At 49.1% G+C, this 25,043-nt stretch overlaps 1 protein-coding gene across 5 annotated transcripts in view; it reads right to left on the bottom strand.

The window, feature by feature from the left end:
• SGMS1 (sphingomyelin synthase 1) overlaps positions 1 to 25,043 on the bottom strand; it is an 83,533-nt gene that overhangs the window by 22,561 nt on the left and 35,929 nt on the right. For 3 of the 5 annotated variants that reach the window (XM_085064454.1, XM_085064456.1, XM_085064458.1), the window contains one exon: positions 10,198 to 10,438. The exons of 1 other annotated variant lie outside the window; for it this stretch is intronic. The gene's annotated coding sequence lies outside the window, so the exon portion shown is untranslated. Of the gene's footprint in view, positions 1 to 10,197; positions 10,439 to 18,268; positions 18,419 to 25,043 lie in introns of those variants that run through there. One more of the 5 variants, XM_085064457.1, reaches the window with a different exon arrangement.

Raw genomic sequence — 25,043 nt, 5'->3', positions numbered from 1 at the left:
AAACAACCCAAAACAGAGTGCAGAGCTCAGCCAGCACTTCGTCCACCCTTCACAGCCAGAAATAACAAAAAATACTTTAATCAGATACCTCCTGAGATGGCTGGGCATGTGATACCTCTTGTCCTGCCACAGAGGGGTGTCTGGCTGCCAGCACGAGGCACAGCCTCGAGCAAACTTTCCTCACCAGGCTAAACATTTTCTTTTAACTAAAAGAAGGCAACCCAAAATTTACTCTACAAACTGGAAGATGCCCTCCAGCAGATGTGTTTCCTCTCACTGGGCTGTGCATTAGGCAGGAGGGGTTAACATCTGATCTCATTCCCTTGATGCACCCCAACATGACCAGCTTTATCAAGCACGGCACAACTGCAGCTCCCCCCGGGCACAGCCACACGCTGCTCCCAGCAAACACAGCCGATTGCTGAGATAATCTCTGTTGGTTTAGGCACTGAAAAGCCACATCCACCCTTGGAAAAACAATTAATAAAAGTCAGCATTGCTTGATGGGAAGTGGCCAGGGGAATTAACCATTCAATCCATGAAGGGACGCCTGTCGCTTCAGAAGGGTCACTGCAAAACCAAGCCTGAGTTTCACAGCTGCTGTTACACACAGAGTTAACATGCAACAAGGACCAGCCCTGCCTGTCACAGCAGCAAGAACTGCAGGACTCTGTTCTCTTTCTAGCCACAGAAAAAGGAACCCAAATAAATCAACCTCCATCCCTTCTGTGGCAAAATATCGCACAAGCGACCAGCTCCAGAGGAATCTGGCTTAAGGATCTTTAATTATTTGTTGTTGATAAGTGTGAACAGAGGAGAGGGAGGGAGGGAGAGGAGGAAAGATTTCAATCTGCAGTCACATGCACTCTGCAAGCAGATGGGTGAAGCTCAGATTAGCAAGGTATTAAGGAGAGCAGAGCAGGGACATCGATGAGGTGCTGCCTGAAAATAGCCCCACTCTGACCTATCTCCTCTGCCAGATGGATCAGGAGATCCATGGCCAGGGAGCCACGGCTCTGTGACTGCTGGGGAATGATGGGAGACTGCAAGAGTAGTGCAAAAAGCTGCTGAGGCTGAAGATAAAGGAGGAATGGCCAAGTAGATAATGAAGCAGCAGCTATGCAGGAGAGCGTGATGCTCCTTTCCATCTCCCTGCAGCAGAGCCATGCAAGAGCTTGCTGGGAAGCCCTTCCTGTGGTGAATCCTCAGGAGACACATTCCCTAGGGATGTCCAGCAGGATCCAATATCCCTGCTGTGTGCCTGAGTAAGCAAACAAAACGAGGGAACAACAATTCTGCTGATGTTTCTGCTGTGCAGGGGCTCCTCCGTGCAGGAGGGGTGAGGCAGGCTGTTCTAGTACTGCAGGAATTCATCCAGGGATTTAGATGGGATATTGGGAAGGAATTATTCCCTGTGAGTGTGGGGAGGCCCTGGCACAGGCTGGAGCAAGCTGGAAGAATGGAAGGTGTCCCCTGGCAGGGGGTAGAATGAGAGAAAAATCTTTAACGTCCCTTCCAACCCAAACCATGCTGGGGTTCTGTGACCTGACAAGGAGCCCTTGAGAGCAGGACAGGGGCAAAACCCCATCCAGGCACCTCGTGACAGGCTCCGTGACTCCACAGCATTCCCTCCAGCCTGGCAAATGCAGATGGGTCTCCTGAATACATCAGCAATCAGAATATTTTCGGAGTGCAAAACAAATAAGGGCCAGGTTGCCACAGCTGCTGCTTTACCCACCCAGCCCACGGTCAGACCTGCTCTACAGGACTACCCTTGTGCTGTGCTCTGACATGCAACTTTTAGGTAAATCTCCAAGATCTTCCAAACCTGATAAAATAGAACATTTCAATAAGAGACTATCACAAAAATAAAAAAAAAATCTTCCATGTAGAAAGATCCTGAAAATTCATTATGAATCCTCCAGGAATGCCAGAGCTTCTCCTGCAAGCAACAGAGATGTTGAAATGACTACTGGTGGAAAAAATAAAAGTGGTATTCTGGAAAAAAAGATGAAGTACTGTGAGTGTTCACACCAGAAGATATTAAACAGTCACAGAGGTTCGAGTTTGGGGTTTGTTTAGGTCTTTTTTGTTTGTTTGCTTGTGTGGTTTCTAGAGGTAAGGGTGAGGCTACCAGATACAGCACAGGATGTAAATAATATGAGACTCTCTTTTAAAAGTAAATATATTATGATCTGTCCTCAGGCATTGCAAAAGCCTTTCACTGGGTCTGAAAATAACCTAAATTCACAAATATTTCATGTGGGTGAGGGGATAAAAGTACTGAGGCAGATATCCTGATGAAATATGCAGCTCACCCTGGGTGGCACCACAACAGCACTGACAATGAGGGTCTAATTGTAGGTTTGATTTCACATCTGCAGTGAAACAATGTGGGGACTGGAATTAATCTGATCTTGAGACAAACTGGTGCTGCTCTGGATCAGTCTGAAATGTAAGACATGCCACATTTGGCACCATGGAAATTCAGGGACACAGCTGATCTCAGCCCAGAAAAGCCATCATCTCCTTGGACAGCACAAGGAGACCACGTTCCCATCTGGTTTTGGGATTTCTTGCCCTCTCCAAACATGATCTGCAGGAGACAGGTTGCCAGCAGCAAGGCTGCAGGCTCTCCTCATTTTCTGGAGGAGCAAGGAGGAAGGATCAATACTCAGAAAGCTCTTGAGAAGAAGCAGGACAGCCCCTGGGGAGCAGAGCGGACACAGCGCCAGCCCAAAATTCAGGAAACCTGGAGCTCCTTAGCCCACTAAAAGGCAGTTTTTGCCAAGTAACCAATTTCCTTACACTCTGCATTCAATAAAACATGAAGGGCAGGCAGAGACATAAAAAATGAATGCACACACGTCCAAAAGCAACAGGCCCTGTTATTGTAGATGCTGCATAAATCATTGGGGACAAGGGGACTTGTGTCCCCTAACAGAGGGCACAGAATTTAGGGTCAGGCAGCAGGCAAGGGAGTTTGATGTTAAGAACTGTTGCATTTATATTTGCCTTTGTGGCCTACACTGCCTAAAAATAGCAGAAAGCACTTTAGTTCGTGTATTATTTAGACAGGCCAGATGGGTGAAAGGCAGAATCAAGCCTCAAGACAAACATCAGATGATTTTGGGGTGGGTCTCCACCAAACACAGCACTTGGAATGGGGTGGCACAGCACAGAATCCCAGAATGGTCTGCAATTGATAAAGCCCACCCAGTGCCACCCCTGCTATGGCAGGGACACCTCCCACTGTCCCAGGCTGCTCCAAGCCCCAGTGTCCAACCTGGCCTTGGACACTGCCAGGGATCATGGGGCAGTCACAGCCTCTCCAGGCAACTTCTGCTCACCTGTTTCCAAAGGTACCTGTAGACAGGACTCCCCAGCTGCTTCAAAGCTCTGCATAAAACTGGGTTATTGATGCAGCCCCCTGATCCCTCAGCAGAGCATGGAGACAAACTGTATTATGCAGGAATCTCACAGAATCAGGGAAATCGGGAAGAAAAATCAGGAGCATTCATCTCAAACTGAGACTTAGTCAAGAATCAGCAGGAGTGTTTGTGCCCTTTGGCTTTTTTCTTCCTGATTTTCCTTTCCACCTCTGAAAAATCTGCTCCTCCCTCCCTCCTTTCCTCCAGCCCCACGTGTCAGACCCTTCTCAGCCCAGTGGAACAGTCCAGGTGAAAAACCACCAGGATCAGGAGAAAGTGGAGAGGCTGCTAAAACCACGGAAGTGCCAAACCACCACCAGCAACAGAGGGCAGCGTATTTTAGACAACTTTGTGGCACCTCCTCATCCTCCTCCCTGCCCAAAAGAAGGAGAATCAGGGTGAAAGGAACTGAGAACTGTAAAGAAATGATGGCCCTGCTCATCCATGAGCTCAGGCTGCAGTGAAATGAAAGCCACAGCAGGCTCTGTAATGACTCAGTATAAACCCTTCCAACGGGATCTCTCCTGTGCTGATGGCTCAATTATGCCTGGGCAGAATGTTACACAACATTAAACATTAACAAAAGTCTGAGCTTGGGTCACTTGTCTCCCAGATAAAATCCGAATCAGTAACCCAGTGCTTTTAGCTTAAGTAACCCTGAATTACCAGATCAATTCTTTTCTCACCTTTCCCTTTACATCTGGTAAAAGCCAGGTCACCACACAGAGAGAAAAATGTTTGCAAATAGTCCCTTTGGTATATGGTTATATTGTTATCACTTAAAATAAGTGTTTTGGGAGAGAGTTGCTGATGTAAATTTAGTAGCTCAGAAATTAAACCAGGGGCAAACAGTTCTGGGCTATGATGGTTCACTCTCACCTCCCCAGAAGGGCTTCTTCACTCTAAAATCCTGTTGCCAGCAAACAGCTGCACCACTTCTGTTTCCTGAAGCTGCAAGGAGATGCGTGAAGGCAAACACAGCAGAAAGTTGCTTTCATTTCTCATTCAACTTTTGCAATATCACTTCTCATGATTTCAAGTTCACCAGGACTAGAGATCCTCTAAAGCATCTCTCCTCTCTCACTCTGCAACTGTATTAATACAAATTAAAGCTTCTTGAGGTCTGCCAAAGTCAGACCATAGATTCCCAGAATGGGGCAGTTAAGGGAGCACAGTGGGACATGTGGTGCCACCTCCCTGCTCCAGCAGGGCCATCCCAGAGCACAGGGCACAGCACTGTGCCCACCCAGCTCTGCAATATCCCCAGGGAGGAGACTGCAGAGCCTCTGGGCACCATGTGCTCAGGGCTGGCAGTGCCCAGGGAAGAAGTTGTGCCTCCTGTGCAGGGGGAGCTCCCTGGGCTCAGTCGCTGCCGTTCCTCTGGTGCCATTGGTGCCCCCGGAGCAGAGGCTGGCCCTGCTCTGAGCTCCCTGCAGCCAGGGCCAGCCAGGCCTGAGGGCTCCTCTCAGCTGGGCTCCTCTGCAGGCTGAGCAGCCCCAGCTCCCTCAGCCTTTGCTGGACACCGAGATGCTGCAGCCTTGCTGAGCTGTGCAGCCTCTGCTGCCCCAATGCAGGAGCTCCTGTGCTGCTGGGCTGAGGATCCAGAGCTGCACAGCACTGCAGAGCTGCTCCAGGGCTGGGCACAGGGCAGCATCCCTGCCTGCCCTGCTGGCAATGCTCTTCCTGCTGCCCCCAGGATCCCATTGGCCTCCTTGGCCCAGGACACTCTGCTGGCTCAGGGACAGCTCGGTGTCCCCCAGCTCCTTCCCCTCAGAGCTGCTCCAGCAGGTCCTCCCCACCCTGTGCTGATGCTGGGGCTGTTCTTTGTTGCTCTAACCTAAGTAAAACATCCAAACACACTGAGAGAGCTGAACAATGCCAGGATTTAGGTGGGGTCTCACCAGTTTAGATAGACAAACCAATGTCCCCAGAGCAAAGCAGGTGGCTGAGATTAAAAGAGAAAATTTCAAAACACCAAAGGCGTCAGAAATTATACGGAAAAAACCCAGAGCTGGAAAGACTAAGAAACTGAAATCAAAGTTGCAACAAAACTCACTCGCTGGTTGTCTTCCAAATAAATCCTTCTCATCCTTGATGCTTAATAGCCAACAATCCCAAAGCACCAGCTTCTCCAATACAAATAAACTGGAGTTAAATGAGTTCAGCGTCATTGTTTTAAAAAATAAATCGAGTATTACAGCATCCATAGTCTTAGTGGTGAAAAATCTGCTTGACTGCTGAAATGATTGTTTAAATTTACAAGAAAACAGTGTTATATCTATCACTGGGACCTATGAATTTTTACTCTTGGTTATGAAAAGCAGCCCAGTAACTCATGAGAAATCATGCTGAAGTGTTTTGCAACTTAACAGTGAAACTACCTGCTCATCTTCAGGATTCTTTTTCAGAGGTTGACGTGTAACTTCAATTCTTAAATTCACTTTTAAAAGGTAACATAATTCTAGGTAAAGGTAAACTTTGACTTGATAGTGAATTCCACCTTGTATCCACAGCTCCTTGAAAAGAATCAATGCTGTCTGTCTTCAAATTGTTTGCCCAGGAAACGCATTATGTTGCAGGTTTTCTGAACTAAATATTAGATAAACACTCTTTGGCTATGCTGAATAACTGCTGTAGTCCCTTCACTATGTCCTGTGCAGGGAATGCTTGGTACAGGATGCATCCTGGCTTTTAGGATCCGTCTAGGATGGATATCCAGGATATCTGAAATGCCCTGGATATTTCTTTCTGAACACTGAACAGGATGGGTCTCTGGCTATCCATGTGTAGCTGGGAGTGCTACAACAACAGGAGCTGAACCAAGGAGCAGCAGGAGAACTTACACTGTTCTCAAGGCTGATAAAGAGTTAAAAAAAAATAAAGCAAGCAAATAAAAATAAACTCAAACCCCCAGAACAAAGACAAAGAAGCAGCAGGAAGCAAACTTTTCAGCTAAGAAAATAATGCTTTTCCTAACTGGATTTTGGGAATTCAGTTGGTTTAGGAAAGGCAACAGAAAATATATCAAAATGACCAGTGATAACCACAAGGAACAGTGATAACCACTGAGGATTGGTGACAAAACACTGCACAGTGACCACTTCCTAAAAGCAACAATTTAAAAGCCCGTAGCTTCCAAAGCACAACTTATTTACCCTTGGCTTGTCTGTTGACTCTTTCTGCTGACACTTCACACACTTATTGCAAAATAAAGTCTCTTCTGAGAGTCACATTACACATTCACAGTCAGTGAAATCACGCCCCCAGCGCTTTCTGGTTTTGTTTTTTTTTCCAAGTAGAACTCTCCCTACGAAACAGCAGAAGAAGAACAATTTCAAACAGCAGAATAAATCTCCTTAAAGCTTTGTCCTTAATGTGGGCAGACTAACCCAGATGAGCCTGGCTGCAGCTGGAAGATTAAAGCCAGCCTTTCCAACGGGAGCATTCCTGAATTCCAGCCCCTGCACACCTGGACACTTGTGCCAGCAGAGCTCAACAAGCTTTTCTCTGAGGCATCCCCTGCTCCTGTGCTGTGCCTGGGTGATTCCATGGTGGAAAGCCAGCTCTTTTCCTGGTTTTCTACGGGCACACAAGCACGAACAAGTCCTTCCCCTTTCGGTGGCAGCAGCGAGTTGTGAGAGCAGCCCGGCTGGATGCTGAAACCATACCTCACATTTCCTAATCCGCCTTTCTATTTTTAACCAGTCATTTCCCCCACCTCCTTTGCCATGCAGACAGCTGCAGAAAGCAGCTGGAGACAACAGAGTGCTCCATCAGGGCAATTTTCCGAGCAAAAAGTCATGCCCAGGATGGAGGTGAGTGCACCAGAGTCACTCCCAAGGTGTGTTCCTTCTCCCTGTCCCTGTGGCCACAATGGCTCTGACTGCACACAGAGTGGCAACCTGGTTGCCCAAAGGACCGTGGCTCACCCGAACTGGCTGAGATCCCAATCAGCACCTCTTGTACCTAAAAGCTCAACGGAGAGAGGCTTAAGCAAGGATGCAGAGCGTAGATCTGCTCCTGTACTGGGCTCTCCCAGGACTGGGAGGAGGGACCACCCTGCCCTCTGCAATCCAGTGTCACCACCTGACACAGCACTTGGGAGCACTTGATGAGGTGTCCCCAGCACAGTGACCTCTGGCCACAAGCTCACACCTCATGGGAAGAGGTCTGGAGTCACCTTCTCCTCCAGGTTTGGATATGTCCTCCCCCAGGCACTTGGTCTCAGGTGTAACCATGATGCACAACAACCCCCGAATTCTCTCCTCACATGGGAGAGCAGCTTTAAAAAGCTAATGTGCAGCCTGGCCGTAAAGTTAACCAAGCAAAAAGGGCACTTTTATCCCGAGCAGCAGGAGCAGTTTGGAGCTTTCACAGGCAGCTGCAAAGGCAGGCACACAGAGCACAGGCTGTGCAGGGCGCTGAGCCGTGCCGGACGGCACAAAGCACTTTGCCATGGCCTTTTATTCAAAGGGAGGTCCAGCCTTCTGAGCTGTGCCCCCAAAGGTCTTGTTTGGACCCATTTTCTCCCTGGAGATGCCTGAAAATCCCCTTGTAGGACCAGGCAGACCTTTGGCAGAGAAGTTTGGGACCTAAAACGGCCCCGGCTTAGGGGAGAAAGGCATAACTCCAACGCCAACTCAGGGAGCTTAGAGGAGTTTAGCTGGAAGTTTTGAGTCATGCTCTTGGATATGGGCAACTAGAATAGCTTAAGCTCTTCTTGAGCCCTATTTCTTTTGTTCAGGCAATGGCTGCAAACATCACAAATGAAGCTACTTCTGCTGTCCTCCATGTGCTACAGATTTTCCATGCTTCAAGTTACTCACACAAAACAGACTCGCTGCCAACATGATCGATCAAAACGTAAAGCAAATGCAGACAGCACTGTACAGACTCCTAGGTATTAAATGCCTCGGAGAAATCCATCTCTTAAGTGCCCACAGAAACAAAAGTCAACCAAAACAGAAGTCTGGTGGGGAATTAAGCACAGCAGGACCCACAGCAAATCTTCCCAGCTCAAATGGATTTGAATCACAAGATACCAGGAAATGAAGCTGCTGAGCAAAACACCCCATCAGCCATAAACCCGTGTGAAATGACATTTCATTAATGAATGACAGTATTTATAGGTAAGTAAATGCTGTGTTTCCCCTCTGCCTTAGCTGGAGCTGCTCTCTTAGGAAAAAGACTGCAGGGAGCAGGTCCTGTCCCACCATTAATCCACTGGACTACAGCACTTTGTTACCTGGCACAGAAACCACAGCAGCAAACACCCACGTGTGAAACCAAGATCTGCAAGTAATTTCACTTCTTACCTTCTGGGAAATGGGAGTTTCAGGGGCAGGAAACCTCTTTAGCAGCTTTTACAAGCACTGGGCCCATAGGTTAATGATTTACCTGACAGTGCTGTAAGCAGATTAGTTTAGATAAGAGTGGTTTTGTTATGGTCTGTTTTCCTGCCTTTGTCTGCATAACCAAATCAACTGGCAAATGAAGTAGGCAGGGTATTACTTGACAGAGCAGGAAGAAATTCATGCTCCTTCAAGCTTGCTCATACCATCCTGCTTTAAAAAAACATTTTTTATATAGACACACATGCCCATCTACACACACAGAGCCTAAAAACCAACGCCTGGAGTAGCTCTTCTCTGTGTGTAGACTTGTGTGTGCATATACACAGATATATGTATAAAAAATACACACAGTTGAGCTACTGCAGGCAGTTTGGTTTAGTTTCTTCCCCAGAAGTCGAGTAAAAAAACTTGACTCATCACTCTAAATCTATTAGGAAGCTTCCAGATTAAAGCATTGAGTTGCAAAGAGGTTTAGGATGAGAAGAAAAGGCGGCTGTGCCCGAAATGCACAAATAGGATCACAGCCCCTGGAAAGACTCCGCAGCGGATCCAAGGCACAGCTCATGGGTAAAGTTCTCTCACTGAGAGGATTTCTGTGTTCTCCTTGTGACTCACTGGGCTCTCCTCCACACCCAGGGCCACCCTCCTGTACAACGCAGCATTGACGCTGCTGGGCAGCGGTGACACGGTGACACACATGGAGCAGGTACAGTCACACGGAGCAGGCACAGTCACACGGCACTGCCCAGGCACAGCTGCCTTAAAACCTCACAGAAAGCCTATAACACCTTCTCACTCTTACTGTTTCATACAACCACTGCAACCGCCCTGGGGATATTTGACAGCAGTGGAGGAGGAGGTCAGGCGTGGGCAGAGGTGCCCAAGGTGGCAAAAGGGACAGCAGATTGTCCCTGGCTTTTAGTTTGTGAAGGCAAACGCTACTGCCACAGAGTGTAACTGGTTATCTCCCACAGGTGTGCTGCAAACAAACCTCCAAACCCAAAAACCACAGGGAGATTCTGTGCTCCAGCAGGAGATGAACCTGCCTGATGGAAACACACCCCTACCACAAACTGGGGGACAAGCCAGGGGGACTCACCGGCAGGTCATTGCTGTCCCACATGCTGGCAGCCTGGCTCGCTTCTAGTAAAAAAAAAACCCTTAAGCTAAACTAGAAACTAAGATTAAAACCAAGCAGCAAACAAGACACTAACCACAAGGTTAAGTGTCACTTTAGAAAAAGTCACCCAAGCCAAAAGACAACCGACTGACTCCCCCAAAGCTGTGCTGTAGGTCTGACTGCATCCAAGCCCCTCTGTCTCTTCCCCAACGCAGCCCCCCGCCCTCCAGCAGCAGCCGCCAAACATGCCTTTGCACTGCAGCGGGATGGTCCGGAGAGCAGAGCTACTCACCGGTGGCAACGAGGCGGCAGACAGCAGCAGATAGCAGCGGCTGCTCCTCTCGCAGCTGGCAGCCAGACGCTCCCGGCAGCAGGACGGGGACACGGCGGCGGCGCGGCCACTCCCGGAGCGCGCCCGCGGCTCCTTCGCCAGCCCCGACTTCCTTCGCCTTCAAAGTTGCCTCTCAACTTCCCCCGGGCTGGGCTTCGTCAGTGCTCCTCTCCCGGCTGCTCGCCAGCCCCTCGGGAAGCGCCTGCGGAGGGAAATCGGGAGCGGTGAGCGGAGATCCAGAGGGGATGGAGCTCCCGCCGCTCCTTCCCCGGGCGCGCCAGTGCGTCAGCGCCGGGAGAGGAGGGACGGAGCGGAGCGCCCGCGGCGGGAGGAGGAAGAGGAGGAGGAGGAGGAGGAGGAGGAGGAGGAGGCGGCCGGGCGTGCCAGCTCGGCCGCGGGTGGTACAACAGCTCCGGGCAGTGCTGCTCGACCGGCAAACAGCACCTAAAACACGGGGAAATGGGTTTATCACCCAAGTTCAGTCTGTTGATTCCTATTGCACCCATGTAATGCTCTCGTTAAGCGCCACTTTCGAAAGCTGAAAACGTCACTGCAGGGAGGAAGGGCTGATTTTTCTAATACATATGAGTACCAGATGTTAAGTCCTGCCCTAAAAAAGAAAAAAAAAAACCTCCACCAAAAAGAAAAGTCGTGTTCCATCACGCTAACACAAAGCAAAACAACCGATTCCCCAAGCTTTCCATGAATTTTTTGGCTCCGTCCCACTGCTGCCAGCAGCAGCAGAGTCCCAGCCAGGCAGCATCACCAGTGCCCGAGGGCTGGCATCCAGCCTCTATCCCAAAAGCCACAGCAAGGACTGGAAGCAGTCAGGACCTCCTGCACGCAGATCCAGCGGGAAAGGCTGGTGAAAGCATCCCAGGTGAGAGGGAGCCGAGCATGTCTGCTGGCCGCTGCCTTGGGACAGTGAGGAGTTGCTGTAATTGAGTACCAAACCACAACACAAAGCAGGCTGAGTCACATGTTGGGAAGACTGATGGGATGAGCAGCGCCGGCAGTGTTTTCCAGCAGAACACGGACTCTCCCGAGTCCGCTGGATCCAACAGAGACACTGTCCAGGAGTGAAGTCAGAGGCGTAGGAAGCAGCCTGCTTCCACTCCACGAATGAAATAATGTGGAAATTGAAAAATAGGCGGCAGCATGAACAAATAGCAGCATCAGGTTTTTTGAGCTCCATCCCAAGAGAGGGAGCCTGTTGCCAGGAATACCGAGGAATCTGCAGAGCCACATCCAAGAAGCACAGAGTGGAAAAAGTATTTTCAGAAGCTGCGCACAGAAATCCTTCCACACTCATCCTGTCACACAGAAAACAAGTGGTTTTAAGAAGTAGCTGCTTTGGGGTTTTTTAATAGATGCATGCCCCTGGACATGGCCCAGCAGTGCTTGTTCCTAATACAGGGAGACAGCCAAGGATCCAGTGGAACAACGTGTTCACCATCAGCTCCTCCACAAAGTTTAGACACCTAAAAACGGACCACGGTCAAGCCCAACTCAGCCCATTTTATTTCAAATCTGAGAGATGGGAAGTGTGGATGAGCCACCAGTGAGCTCCCTGTGCCTTTTTTTCCCCAGCAGTCTCTCAGCAATTGGGCTCAGTAACACTCAACAGATGCATCTGCCCAACGTGGCTCCGATTTCCACCACGGATTCTGGAGTGAAACTGCTAATTGCTCATTACCTAAGGATTTCTTAGACCAGTTCCAATCCTATAAATCCCTCCCACTGAGAGTATTTATAAGGAATCTACAGCTCAATTAGAAGACACACCACAGGCCAAAGGCTGCTCGTTATGCTGATGTCACTCGTGTCTACTCTGGGCCCTCACACACCTCCCAGGACAGCACAAGTCACCTGGTGAGGCCAGAGGCCAACTCAGTAACTCCCTCCTGACAATAAATGCCTTCATATTTGACAGAGATGCTCTTGTGTTACTCCAGCAGATCTTATCTCGGCAATATTCTTTCCCCCGTGATCCAGGCCTGTGTGAGTTCAGTGACCTCAAGGCACACAACAAAGCCAGCCCTGTTCTCCCACGAGTCAGGTGGGGCCAGAAGGGAGAAGAGAAGACAGTTTGACGAGTATTACAGGTAATTAAAAGTGCACTTTGGAAACATCTTTTCAACCATGGTGCATTTAAATACTGTATGTGTTCAGACAGATACAACATAACACCCTGTAAAGCCTTAAACAAATAAAATGAAACACAATGAACTCTGCCACAGGACGTGCAAAGGAGAGCTTGTTTTTTTTTTTCTCCTACACAATCCAGCCAGGACATATTTAGCCTACGAGCTGAAAGAGAGGACAGCCTGAGCTGATGACATAATTTTCTTTCTATAGGACTGAATATCTGCGAGTACTGCTCTCAGTTCAGTGGCTGTTGCTGTTTCATGTCTACCTTCCCTCATCCTGCTTCAACAGGAGAGTGACTATCACCCGAAAAACTCCTGAAGAACAGAGATGGCCAGAGATGTTGCTTCTTTCCCAACCAGACCATGAGCAATGTGACACCAAAACTAGATTTGAGGCTGACTGCTGGCACTGAGGAGCAATAACAGCTACCAAGCTCCAGTACTGATGTGTCTCGATCATTCAAGCACCACATGCATTTGGAACACCTTTGCAAATGCCCGGGGAAAGGCTTTCCTTGCCTTGACAGCTTAAATCTGCCTAAACATCAAAAAAGTCAGATTATGCTGAGCCCCCTTTTCCCCCACCCATCAGAAAGGAATTAGGTATTAGCAGATGAAATCCAGCACTGAAGGTGGGAACTAAAGTCTAGTGCAAGAAACAAAAAGCTGCTCAGAATCCCTGAAGCTGGAAAAGCCCTCCCAGCCCATGGAGTCCCAGCTGTGCCCGATGCCCACCTTGTCCCCAGCCCAGAGCACTCAGTGCCACCTCCAGGCCTTCCTTGGACACCTGCAGGCATGGGGACTGCAAAGCTCCCTGGGCAGCCCCTGCCAAGGCCTGAGCACCCTTTCCATGCAGAAATTCCTGCTGCTGTCCAAGCTGAGCCTCCCCTGGCCCAGCCTGAGGCCGTTTCCCCTTGTCCTGTCCCTGTTCCCCGCGAGCACAGCCTGACCCCCCGGCTGTCCCCTCCTGGCAGCAGTTGTGCAGAGCCACAAGGTCCCCCTGAGCCTCCTTTGCTCCAGGCTGAGCTCCTTTCCCAGCTCCCTCAGCCTCTCCTGGTGTTCCAGCCCCTTCCCAGCTCTGTTCCCTGCCCTGGACACTCCAGCCCCTCCAGGGCTCTCTGGCCAGGAGGGCCCAGAACTGCACACAGCCCTCACAGTGACCCTGAACAGTGCCCAGCACAGCACTGTGACTGTGTAATGTGTCCATATGGCTCCACACGAGCAATATAAACCTACACATCCCCAATAAACCTTCTAAGCACTCTTTTTGGCTCTTTCCATTCAAGTAACCTGGCCTGGTCACTGATTCAGCAGAAAAAATGTGCTACAGAAGCACTATAAAGCTAATACTACTATTAAACACTTGGAGAAATAATGTGAAGTTTTATTCTTACACGTGTAATAAAATAATAATTATTATTTCATCTGTGTTATGGCATTAACAGACATTACAGCTTCTTATGTACAAGACTGTTAACGGACAGTTGCTTTGGAAACTAAAAGTACTTATGTTAACGGGGTTCTGACAGGAACTAAAAACCATGAAACATCTGAGTTTAAAATCTCTGAAGTATTATCAGAATGACTTCCAGAAGCACCAGGTGAAGTGTCGAGGTGTGTTTGCTCACACAAGGGGAGATTCCAGAGCGCTGATGTGCTCATCAGTTCCAGCAATTAGGTTTCCCGGGAGGAATGCTGTGTCATGTAACGTGTGACTCACAGAGCAACGTCCGCAGGAAACCACACTTCTCCCTCTTTCCCTATAAAAAGCTCAGCCTGCTCGCAAGTTGAACTGAGTTCCCTGAGCCGAATTCCTCCACTTTCAGCATCATGTGCTCGAGCACGTGTGCAAGAGAGAAGGTGTATTTTAAACCCTGGCAGCAAACCAGAATCCTCTGGAAAATCAGCTGGAAACTCCCCCTGCTCCTCCTCCAGCAGGGAGTTAAGAAACACCTCGTGTTGCTGTTTGGACACATGGCTGTCCTTTGGCCTCGCAGCAGTTTTGCAACTCGGGATGCTCTGCCTGGCTGAGCTGACCCCCGGCACTCCCAGCCCACTCCCGTTCCCGACAAACCCCCGGGCACGGGGCTGGGACAGCTCCGAGGGATCACACGCACTCCTTGTGCACTCCCTAACTTTTACTCCTGAACCTCTAGAAGGGGTGGCAGGAGCAGCAGTGGGATCCCAAAGCCCTGGAGATCCACCAGGACACCCTTTTCAAACTCCCCCACTCAACAATAAGGACATTTTTCACAGGGCAGGGTGCCGTTCCCACTGACTGCATCCCACATCCAGCGACAGCACTCCCAGCTTGGGAAGTGGCACTCCTGTTCCCTGATCCACTTACTCTGTCCTCTCAGAAGTCTCATCACCGAGCTGTGTTAAAAACCTCTGATTAAAGAAGTAACCACCTCAAAACTCCAACTTGCTTTTATTTCTTCCAAACCCAAAATTTCAACCCAAAGGCTTCTGTCACAGATTGTTTCCTGACCAAATCCTCCAATGGTACACAGTCTGATGTCCCACTGGTTTTTCCATCAAAACAGTTAATTCCTTTGCTGTTTGCACCACAACTTGGTACACCAGCAGTTTGGCACCATCAGGTGCTCTGGCTTCTTTAAGGCCTTAGAAACATCGAGCAAAATAAACATTTCAAAACAATAAACCACAACCAACCAAAAATAAACGCAGCCATAACTCCACAAACCAAAGCAAGAGTTAATACAGGATGGTGTTCAATGCTGGAGGTCAGCAGCAGGGCTCCTGGGTGTAGAGGGGACTTTTTCCTGTTAAAGATAAACCAACTTTGTCTCCACATCCTGAGTGTTTGTTTGCACACCACAGCCACGCTGAGCACAAAGCAGTGAGAAATCCACTCCTTGGGGCTCCTCAGCAGGAAGTTTATTTGTTTTCCCAAAAACCAGATCTACACCTGCTGCTCCTGCCAGGAGCATCTCCCTCATACCCAGAATGACAGACGCTCCACTCAAAAAGCCTAGAAAAAAACCACCATCTTTTATTATCATTTAATCTCAGCCCCCAGCTCTCCTTTTTTCTCTCTGGAGCTGGCAGTCAATACCCACAGGTTAAACGGCCCTGACATCCCCACCTATCCAATCCCTTTCTCATTAATAAGCATGATATGGATCAATACTCAAATATCCATTTCTGCTGCCCCAAGGGCAAAGAGAACAACATGACAGGAGCGATAAGGAGCTGTTGGTGAGGGCTGCAGGGTGTTGTATTCCCAGTATCCTGTGTCGGGGCTTTACACACGGGTGAGCTGTGCATTTCCATCATCCCAACTCTCACGCCCCTTCTTGTGCCTTCCATGGCCACAAGTGCACCTGGGTTCTAAGGATGACCTTAATTAAGAGCTGGAAAGAAGAAATTGTGCTCAGGAAGCCAGAGCCATTAATCCCAAAGGCTTAAAGGGTTTACTGGGGAAGTGTGTTTATATGTCCACTTATCTCATCCTACAAAAAAGGGAACAGGCACCAATGCCACCACAGGCAAAAGCTGCTTTTGGTGTTAACTCAGATAAAATCTAACGGCACTTTTATCTCTACCAATGACCAAAGTGCAATAAAAACTTGGTCTGCTAGACCTTGTTTTCATAACCTTGACCTCCAGTCCAATTTGTTCTAAAAGATGGTCAAGCATCAGCTCTGTATAAGCATGAAAAATAACAGCCTGGTCCTTCCACCAGGACCATTAAAACTCAGCTTTCTGACATATATATCCCCTAAAAAAATCAGCATTCAACAAAATCCCAACTCATTTCTTTCACAGGGACACTTTTGTACAAGCACCTGAATTATGTGTCTCTGACTACAATTCCAAGCAGGAATTTGAAGAAGGACCTGAAGGAACTTCATCCTGCTCCCACCAAAGCCAAGTCTCAGCAGCTTTGACCACAAAATGCATGAAATCATGGAATGGTTTGGATTGGAAGGGACATTAGGGATCATCCAGTTTCATCCTCTGCCATGGCAGGGACACCTTCCACTGTCCCAGGCTGCTCCAAGCCCCACTGTCCAACCTGGCCTTGGACACTGCCAGGGATCCAGGGGCAGCCACAGCTTCTCTGGGCAACCTGCTCAGTCTGGACTTCATCACACACTAATTAAACTAAACTTGTATTTACAACACAAACATATTATGCAGTAGCAGACACAGAGCAGCTAAACCACGCCATGGCCAAATACCTTTCCCCTGGCATTCATCACACATATTTTGGCTGGCATTTAGTGAGCTGGCACTTGCATTTCTGTTCTTGACACCAGTCACAACACACAGAGTACATTCGTGTTTTCAAACCCCAAAATGTCAAAAAACTCTGTCCAGGAGCACAGACAAGGGAACCTCATTGTGGCCTTCCAGTGCCTAAAGAAGCTACAGGAAACATGGAGAGGGCTATTTCCAAGGGATGGAGTGCCAGGACCAGGGAGAATGGCTTCCCAGTGCCAGAGGGCAGGGTTAGATGGGATATTGGGAAGGAATTGTTCCCTGGCAGGGTGGGCAGGCCCTGGCACAGGGTGCCCAGAGAAGCTGTGGCTGCCCCTGGATCCCTGGCAGTGTCCAAGGCCAGGTTGGACACTGGGGCTTGGAGCAGCCTGGGACAGTGGAAGGTGTCACTGCCATGGCAGGAGGTGGCACTGGATAGACTAAGGTCCCTTCCAGCCCAATCCATTCTGGAATTCTGTGATACCCTGCTGCCTCCTGGTTATTCCCAGTGGATTCCCCAAACTCAGAAATAACCAGAGCTTATTCCACAGGAGTTAAGTGGGGTTAAGTGGGGTGAATCTCAAATTCTGTACACCACCAGCCCTCCCATGTTCTCGATCTTGAGTCAAAGAAACCCCTGTTACTTTTTAAGGACCTTTAACTACTCCCAAAGGTTGACCTTACTTGGTTCCTATTGTGCTGCACCCACGATTTCCTAGAGCAAGAATAGATCGGTTTCTTCCCCATGCACACCAAAGAGCTCCAATCCAAAACACTTCCACAGAAATTTCACTGTCTGTTGTGTTTCCTAAAAATCACTGCCAGAGGTTTTACCCCTGCAATTACAGTTCACAAAAATGCAGTTTGGTTAGGAGTTAAAAATAGGGAGTACAGCACGGTGAAGGTAAATACTTGAACTTTCTAGAGAGGTACACTTGCTTTCTTGGCTGTTTATTTGTGCTGGACTGTTACATTTGCTCAGGGATTGGCACTTCTGCAAAAATCCAGGGCTCAAACATGCTCAGCCTCATACTGAGCACTTCAAAACCTTGAAGTGTTACTTTCTGTCTTCTACAGCTCCCAAGCAGCAAAAAGTAGCAAATGCAGCTTCAGACATCAGAAAACCTGCTCTTAACCAAAAGTAAATGCTCTTATTTTGCAAGCTACCCTACAAACACAATACAGACTATTCAGTTTACACCTTTATAAAACTGTCATCTAAATTCCTCATTTTAGATTCAGACCAAGCACAACAAAAATAGAAAGGCTTGGGAAGTTTCAGAGCCAGGGCTCTAAAGGGCTTAGAAAGCTACAGACGAGCCGACATTCAGTTTTACTTTAATGAAATCACTTCCACGGTGCCATCACAGTATTTGGGGATAGGGAGGAGAAGGAAAAGCCTCTGTGCATCACCTGATGCAGGGAGGCAGCAATCCCTGAGCTGCGATGCTGTGCATGCAAGCAGCTGATGAGACAAGTCTTGCTGGATTATTAAAGAGCCATTGTCCTCAGCCTGGAGGCTTTCAGCAACTCATTTCACAGCTCCTCTCTAAAAACCACCCCAGAGCTTCACGCCTCCGCCCCCCTGAACGAGAAGTTCAGCGGTTTTGGGGGTGTTTGTCACTGGATTAGTCAAACAGAAAAAGGCCGTTTACCTTCGCAGGCTTCCTGTCCTTGCCAGGTGATAATTCCCTATCACTCTCCAGGCCTGCCTTCTCCCCAGGAGGAGAAGCAAGGAATGCTTTCTCCTGCAGGTTTGCTTTCGGTTTGGCTCAGACAGAGAGATTTCTTCCAAAGCAAACACTCCTGCAACGTCACCGGGGTTATAAATAGCCAGAGGAGAAGGAGGGAGCAGCACAGCCCTTCTGGAGAGACTGGATACAGTAGGAAACACGTAAGAAGGGGAGAATATCAGACAGAAATAAAGCCTTTCTTTCCCTAAAGCTACACACACAGCCTCGACTTGGACACCACAGCCAGAGAAACAATGATCCAAGAGAAATACTGCATCCAGCCAGTAACAGGGAGGTTCTCACATATCCCGGGGTTTTGCCAGGAGCTGTGCTATTCCTGCTGCCACCCTGGCAGCTCACACACACGGCTGCATGTCCAAAGAAACCCCAGGAAAGGGACCTGCACCCACACACCGAGGGGGGCACACAGGCACGGAAGGGCCTGCAGGGTGATCATCCGGAGAGGCTGTGGCTGCTCCATCCCTGGAAGTGTCCAAGGCCAGGCTGGATGGGGCTTGGAGAACCCAGGGGTAGTGGAAGGTGTCCCTGCCCAGGGGAGTGGATCTCATCCTTACAGACAGGCAAGAACTGGTCAGGGAAGCAAAGGCCTGGATGCCTCTGGCTGCACTGACCACAGAGTTCAGAACCCTCAAAGCAAGGAGCTGAGGGGAAAAGCTGCATCACAGCCCTGGACTTGAGGAGAAAAGACTTCAGCATCACCTTCAGGGGTGTGCTTGAAGAATCCCACGGGCTTGGAGAGAAAAGAGCCCAAAAGAGCTAGTTGGGATTAAAGGATCACCTCCTCCAGGCTGAAGAACAGTCCATCCCAACAGGCAGCTGATCAAGCTGAGGGGCAGGAGGCCTCCATGGTGGAGCACAGAGCTCCTGATCAGAGCCTCATGCAAAGTGCACAGCAGGGACAGGGGATCCAGGAGGAATTTGAGAACACTGATGGGGCTAAGATAGCCAAAACTCATCAGAAATTGAATCTGGCAGGGCATGTGAAGGGTGGCAGTGAGGCCAGCCTTTGGGAACTGCAGGCCCCTGAGGCCACAGGAGAAATCCAGACAAGGAAGATTTGTAATCCTTATTAGAGGAGGATCAGGTTAGGGGACAGTAGCCTGGACATACTTCATGCCATGGGACCAGATGGGATGGACCCACGAGTGCTAAGGGAGCTGGCTGCTGTCTCTGTGAGGCCACACTTGATGAACTTTGGAAACCATTTCCAGTCACTTGAACGACAAGCGGGTGATCAGGAATAGTCAGCATGGACTCACAAAGGGAAAAAAATCCCACTTCACCAGCCTGACCTCCTCCTAGGATGAAACAATCTGGGTGAAGGGAGTGCAGAGGATGTTGTCTGTCCTGGCTTTGGCAAGACTTTCAACAGCGGCTCTTCTCACACCCTCGGATGAGCTGGCAAAGTATGGAGCAGCCAGGAGAGCAGTGAGGTGGGTGGAGAACTGGCCAAACAGCCAGGCCCAGCGGGTAGTAGACAGTGGCACAAGGTCCAGCTGGAGGACAGACACCCAGGGGTGGATATGAGAACCAGAATCGTTGAACCTCTTTGCTGATGACTGGAGGATGCATGGAGTTGTGCCCTCAGCACTTTGCTGGTGACACAGGACTGGGAGAAATGGACAGTACACCAGGGGGTGACACTGCCCCTCGGATGAACTGGCCCAGGCTGGAGCAAAGGGCAGGCAGGAGCCTCACGGTGCTCTAACAAAGGCAAGGCAAAGTCCTTCCTGCCCTGGTGGAGAGTGACCCCAGAAACAGGCAATGTGAACACACCAGTCAGGAGGTGTTTCATCACTCACACTCCATGAAGATCCCTTACAGTCTCCATCTCCCTCAAGTTTTGCTTCCCTTTTGCCCTCGTTTCCCCCCAAACATCACCTTTGGGATGAATGCTTTAAAAAAGCCCTCAGCCCCACATATGCTCTGTTACACCTCTAAAAACCAGAGGATGATTATCCTCTATTATAACAAAGCAAGAAGAGTCAGACATGGATATCATTCATGTTTACAAGCTAAAATCTTCATTAACTTAGCAGATAACTACTTCCTGTTGGCTTAACACAACAGAAATACTAAAGTTTTTTAATTTTAAGGCCAAGAGATAAATTAAAGTTGTAATTTCTTCAAATCTCCAACATTCCCTGTTCCCACAGCTGGAGGTGGTCTGGCAAAAAGAGGCCAAGTGCGAGTCATCAGCAATGGAGAGAAGTACAAAACTGATCCTATCTATCAATATTTCACCCTAAAAAGGAGGGGCAGGGAACACTCCATGCAAAAATCAAGTTTTTGTCCAAAAGCTCCTGATAAAACATGTTTCTCTGTAACTGCCAGCCCATTTGCCTTGCCTGGTTCTCAGTTTAGCACACCTCCTCCTCCTTCTCCTGTCTCTGCAAATACAGTGAGCACTGGGGGCTGAGCAGGGACAGGGAGAGCCCAGCTGGGCTCTGCTTTGGTGGCAGCTGGCAGAGCTGGGGCCAGGATGCTCCAGGGCTCTTCACACAGCAAAAAAAAGGCACCACTGCAGTTTGAAACTGACTCCCTGTAAGCTCTGGTTCGCAGGGATTTGAGGCCATCCCTAGTTCTGGCTTCTTGCCATGGGTGTTTTCCCAACGTCAGCCTGGTGTCAGCAAGTGCAGCACCACAACACCCTGGGTCACAAGGGACATCTAGGGCTCAGCTGGCCCACTCCCTGCCCCAAGCAGGTGCATTTTTTGGCAGGGTCTATCTCTCTAAGTCATACCATGCTTCATCCTGGAGCTTGGGAAGGTTTTTAGGAACTGTTCCACTTGCTACCAAGCTGGATTTTAGTGTAACACAAAAGGTTGGGCAGGGAAGTGTCTGAGAGCAGCCCTGGGAGAAGGGCCTGTGGGTGCTTTGGTGAGAGCTGGGACCCAGAAACCCCTGTGTCCTGGGCTGAGCCCCAGCGTGGGCAGCAGGGCAGGGGAGATTCTGCCCCTGTGCTCAGGTGAGACCCCAGAGACCTGCAGAGCTGCCCCAGCATGGGAGGGATCTGGAGCTGCTGGAGAGTGCAGAGGAGGCACCAAGTTGCTGATGGCTCTGGAGCACCTCCCCTGTGGAGCCAGGCTGGGAGAGCTGGGGCTGCTCAGCCTGGAGAGAAGGTTGTGTGGAGACCTCACAGCTCTTTCCAGGGTCTGAAGGGATACAGGGAAGCTGGAGAGAGACCCTGCAAGAGGAACTGGAGGGACAGGATGAGGGGTAATGAGTTCAGACTGGCAGGGGGCAGGGATGGATGGGATATTGGGAAGGAATTGTTCCCTGGCAGGGTGGGCAGGCCCTGGCACAGGGTGCCCAGAGAGGCTGTGGCTGCCCCTGGATCCCTGGCAGTGTCCAAGACCAGGTTGGACATTGGGGCTTGGAGCAGCCTGGGACAGTGGAAGGTGTCCCTGCCATGGCAGGGGTGGCACTGGATGGGATTTAAGGTCCCTTCCAGCCCCAAATGTTCTGGGATTCCACGAATAGGTGGACAAAGAGGTGGCCCTGAAACAACAGACATTCCCTGCAGCAATCTCCCGGTCTGCACAGGGGTTCAGCTTCTTTCTTAGCTCACAGTTTTGTCTTTAAAATTCCTACAGCTCTGTGCATGAAGATTAGACCAGCATCTCCAACCATCTCCAAACATCACCTCCTGAGGAGGTTGAGGACTTGCTTTACACTTGCAGCACTCTCAGCACGCCATTTACATGGGACTTTTCTCTTGAGCAGCATAAGCTAATGCTTCATACCGGATAAAACCCCATAAAGCAGAACCAACTAAACACAGAAATAACTACTGAATCTCTCTGGGCTTGCAGGGAAGAAGAGAGGCTGCTAATTACAACCTAACTCAGTTCCTCACTGCCAGCAAAGCACCACCAGCCCTGTCTGTGTCACCATGCTGTAGGAGAGTGGCTCCTCTACAAGAGTCACAGCTGGAAGGTGCCAGCAGATTGTACCTGGCATTGAAACCCAGAACAAACCAAACAAACACGGAATCTGGGATGCTGGATGTCCAGCACATTGCTGTGAGATCCACCCCGAGGAGCCTGGGATGCTGCTGGCAGAATAAGGAACGTTTGGCTCAAGTTTCAGTGAACTGGAGAAATACAAGGTCACACACATGAAGAGAAATAATTATACATGGAAATAGCACATCAGTCCAGAGGCAGCCATCCTGCCCCAAAGAAGCAGATCTGGAGCCTGGGTATCACCTGAGGCAGCTACAACCTGTCCCCCAAGATGCAGTTTTGGAGTGGTCTTGAATAAAACAGCAGGAACTGAAGCACAGGGAACATCCTCACACCCACACTCAGGGCATGAATGATGTTCAGCTATAAAACCCACACTGCACAGCCAGGGTTTGCATTACAGACTCACCCAACAGGAACCCCAGTAGAGTTTTGGCTCGTTCATCTAGTGACAAAAGGAACAGTGCTCCTTCCCCAAATGCACTGTGTAACAGGACAGTGTGACAGAAGCAGGCACAGCAGCTGTCTTGCCTGCCTCAGAGAGGCTGCAGGACTTTGTGTGATCAATATGTTACACATTCAGAAAGACTTTGGCACAAAAGACCTACATTATTCATTAAATGCTTGCAATACCAAGATATGCCCCCTCTAAGTCATTGCCCTTGCTTAGTTGCTCTTGCTGTTAGGCGTGTGACCTTTTGTTAATACAGCAAAAGACTGGTTTTGCTACACCAGTAAATAAAGGAAAATTCAAGCTTCCACATGCATCATGCAGCTCTAAAATGAAACAGGAAAAACTCACTTTGTCTTTAGCATCTCAGAATGGACCAGGCTTCCCAGGGCTTTCAATGCTAAATGAAAGCTGACCGTAGAAAATTCCCTTGAAAATGTTTATTATTCTAATTTTAACCTCTGGACATTTTTAGGGCCAATAGAAAAACAAGCTCAAAACCCAAGAGAACAAATAATCCACACAAAGACTCTCTCCTGCCTGTGCTGGTTCAAAAGTCATTCTGAGATTTGGGAGTGAGGGGCTATTTTTATTTTCAAACCTCTGGTCAACTTTTTGTACCGGAAGCATTAAATCACATCACGATGTCAGATGAAAACAAGCCTCTCAGAATGGAAGGGACATGGATTCCCCTGGGAAACAACACTTTCCAATATAAATACTCCACCAGCATCCACTGGGCAGCAGAAACCCCTTTTTAATTTGCCTTTCCACGGTGAAAGGAGCTCAAAGAACACGGGAATACCTTGTGCCAACACACTCCGTGTAAGCACTTCCCTAGGCTCCGTTGGATCCTGCGGGGCTGTTTTATCCATCCAAACTCTCCACAAGTGTTCCAAACACTTCTCTCAAGCCTTAATTGCATCTTTATGCATCCAAACCAGATACATTATCATGGTCCCACAAAAACTTTCCTGCCCAGATCCATTCCTTTGGCTTCTGCCAGGGGTACAGACCATAAAACCCTTGTGGACAAGTCAGTGCAGCAGCTCAGGCCAGACTCTGTGTGCAGCTGGTGTCACCTGCAGATGCTCATCACGGTGGCACAGGAACCATAACCAGTCCAAAACTTCCAGGCAGAAGCATAAATGCAGATCTCCAGGACAGCAGCTGTGCTTGTTTTTGTTCTCCTTCCCACAAAGGTAATCCCTCAGGTGCAACCAGACACCCTGGAGTGTGTTTTGGAGAGTTACTAAGAGAAAAAAATAAACAAACAACCAAACAACAAAAGCCAAAATTGGCCAGTCCCTGGGGCGAGCAGCTGCCTGCAGGGATAAACTTCACTTGCAGACAGCACCATGCTGGTGCCAAAAGGCTTTCCCCAGTAATTCTGACCTTTCTTCCTTGGCCAGCCTCATCCAAAAAAAGCAGTGAGAAGCACTATTCCTGCATCTCACAACTCTGGCACTCTTGGCTGTATTACAGCCTACAGTCTTCTTCCAGATTATCCTCAGTCCAAGTAACAAATCCACAATTTAGCTGCCCTGTCCACCCTACAAAATCCCCACACACCAATGGGGCTCCCATAAGCTGAATAATACACTCTCCTATACCTTGTGTGGTCAGTGGCCCTTCAGTTTGATCTGTTGCTTGTTTTGCTCCACCTGCCATGGGACCTGGCATTTCCTTGCCAAATAAAAGCTGAATTCCCCTATTCTGAGTCTATTCCAGGGTGCACATGCAGGCAAAGTGCAGCCTGCAGACGCCTCTGCCCTTGACCTAAAGCTCAGACAAGGCACTGCTCTGGGGATATCATCCCTCCTGCCTTTCCAAAGAAATCCTCTGGAGACTTCACTTTGTATCTGTGCTGCCCTAAACCTTGCTCCTTCCTCTGTGTCAGAGCTGCAGTTTGATTCCTGAGGACACAGTTGGCTTTGGTAGGAGGGCTCTCCCCCTCCCTTGGTTTATTTTTTTAATCCATAAACCTACACACCCACAGCTCCAAAAATAAAAAGTCACAGCAGACAAAGGCCTCCAACACAGAAAAAAAAAAAACAAACCAAACTTCAGCACATCATCAATACAAAAGCACTTTCAAACACAGAAATTCAAAACCTCGCCAGTACCAACAAAATGCAGTAATAAAATCTTTAAATGAGCCCAGGTCGATAGACACAACATCAAGGAAGTGACCTATGCGACAAGTTACAGCTGTTTGTTGGGGAAAAACAGTGTCACACACTGCTCACAACACTTC

Source organism: Lichenostomus cassidix, chromosome 6 (genome assembly GCF_008360975.1).
Source record: "Lichenostomus cassidix isolate B80296 chromosome 6, HeHo_3.0, whole genome shotgun sequence".
NCBI lineage: Eukaryota > Metazoa > Chordata > Aves > Passeriformes > Meliphagidae > Lichenostomus > Lichenostomus cassidix.
This window is presented reverse-complemented; position numbering and strand designations above follow the sequence as displayed.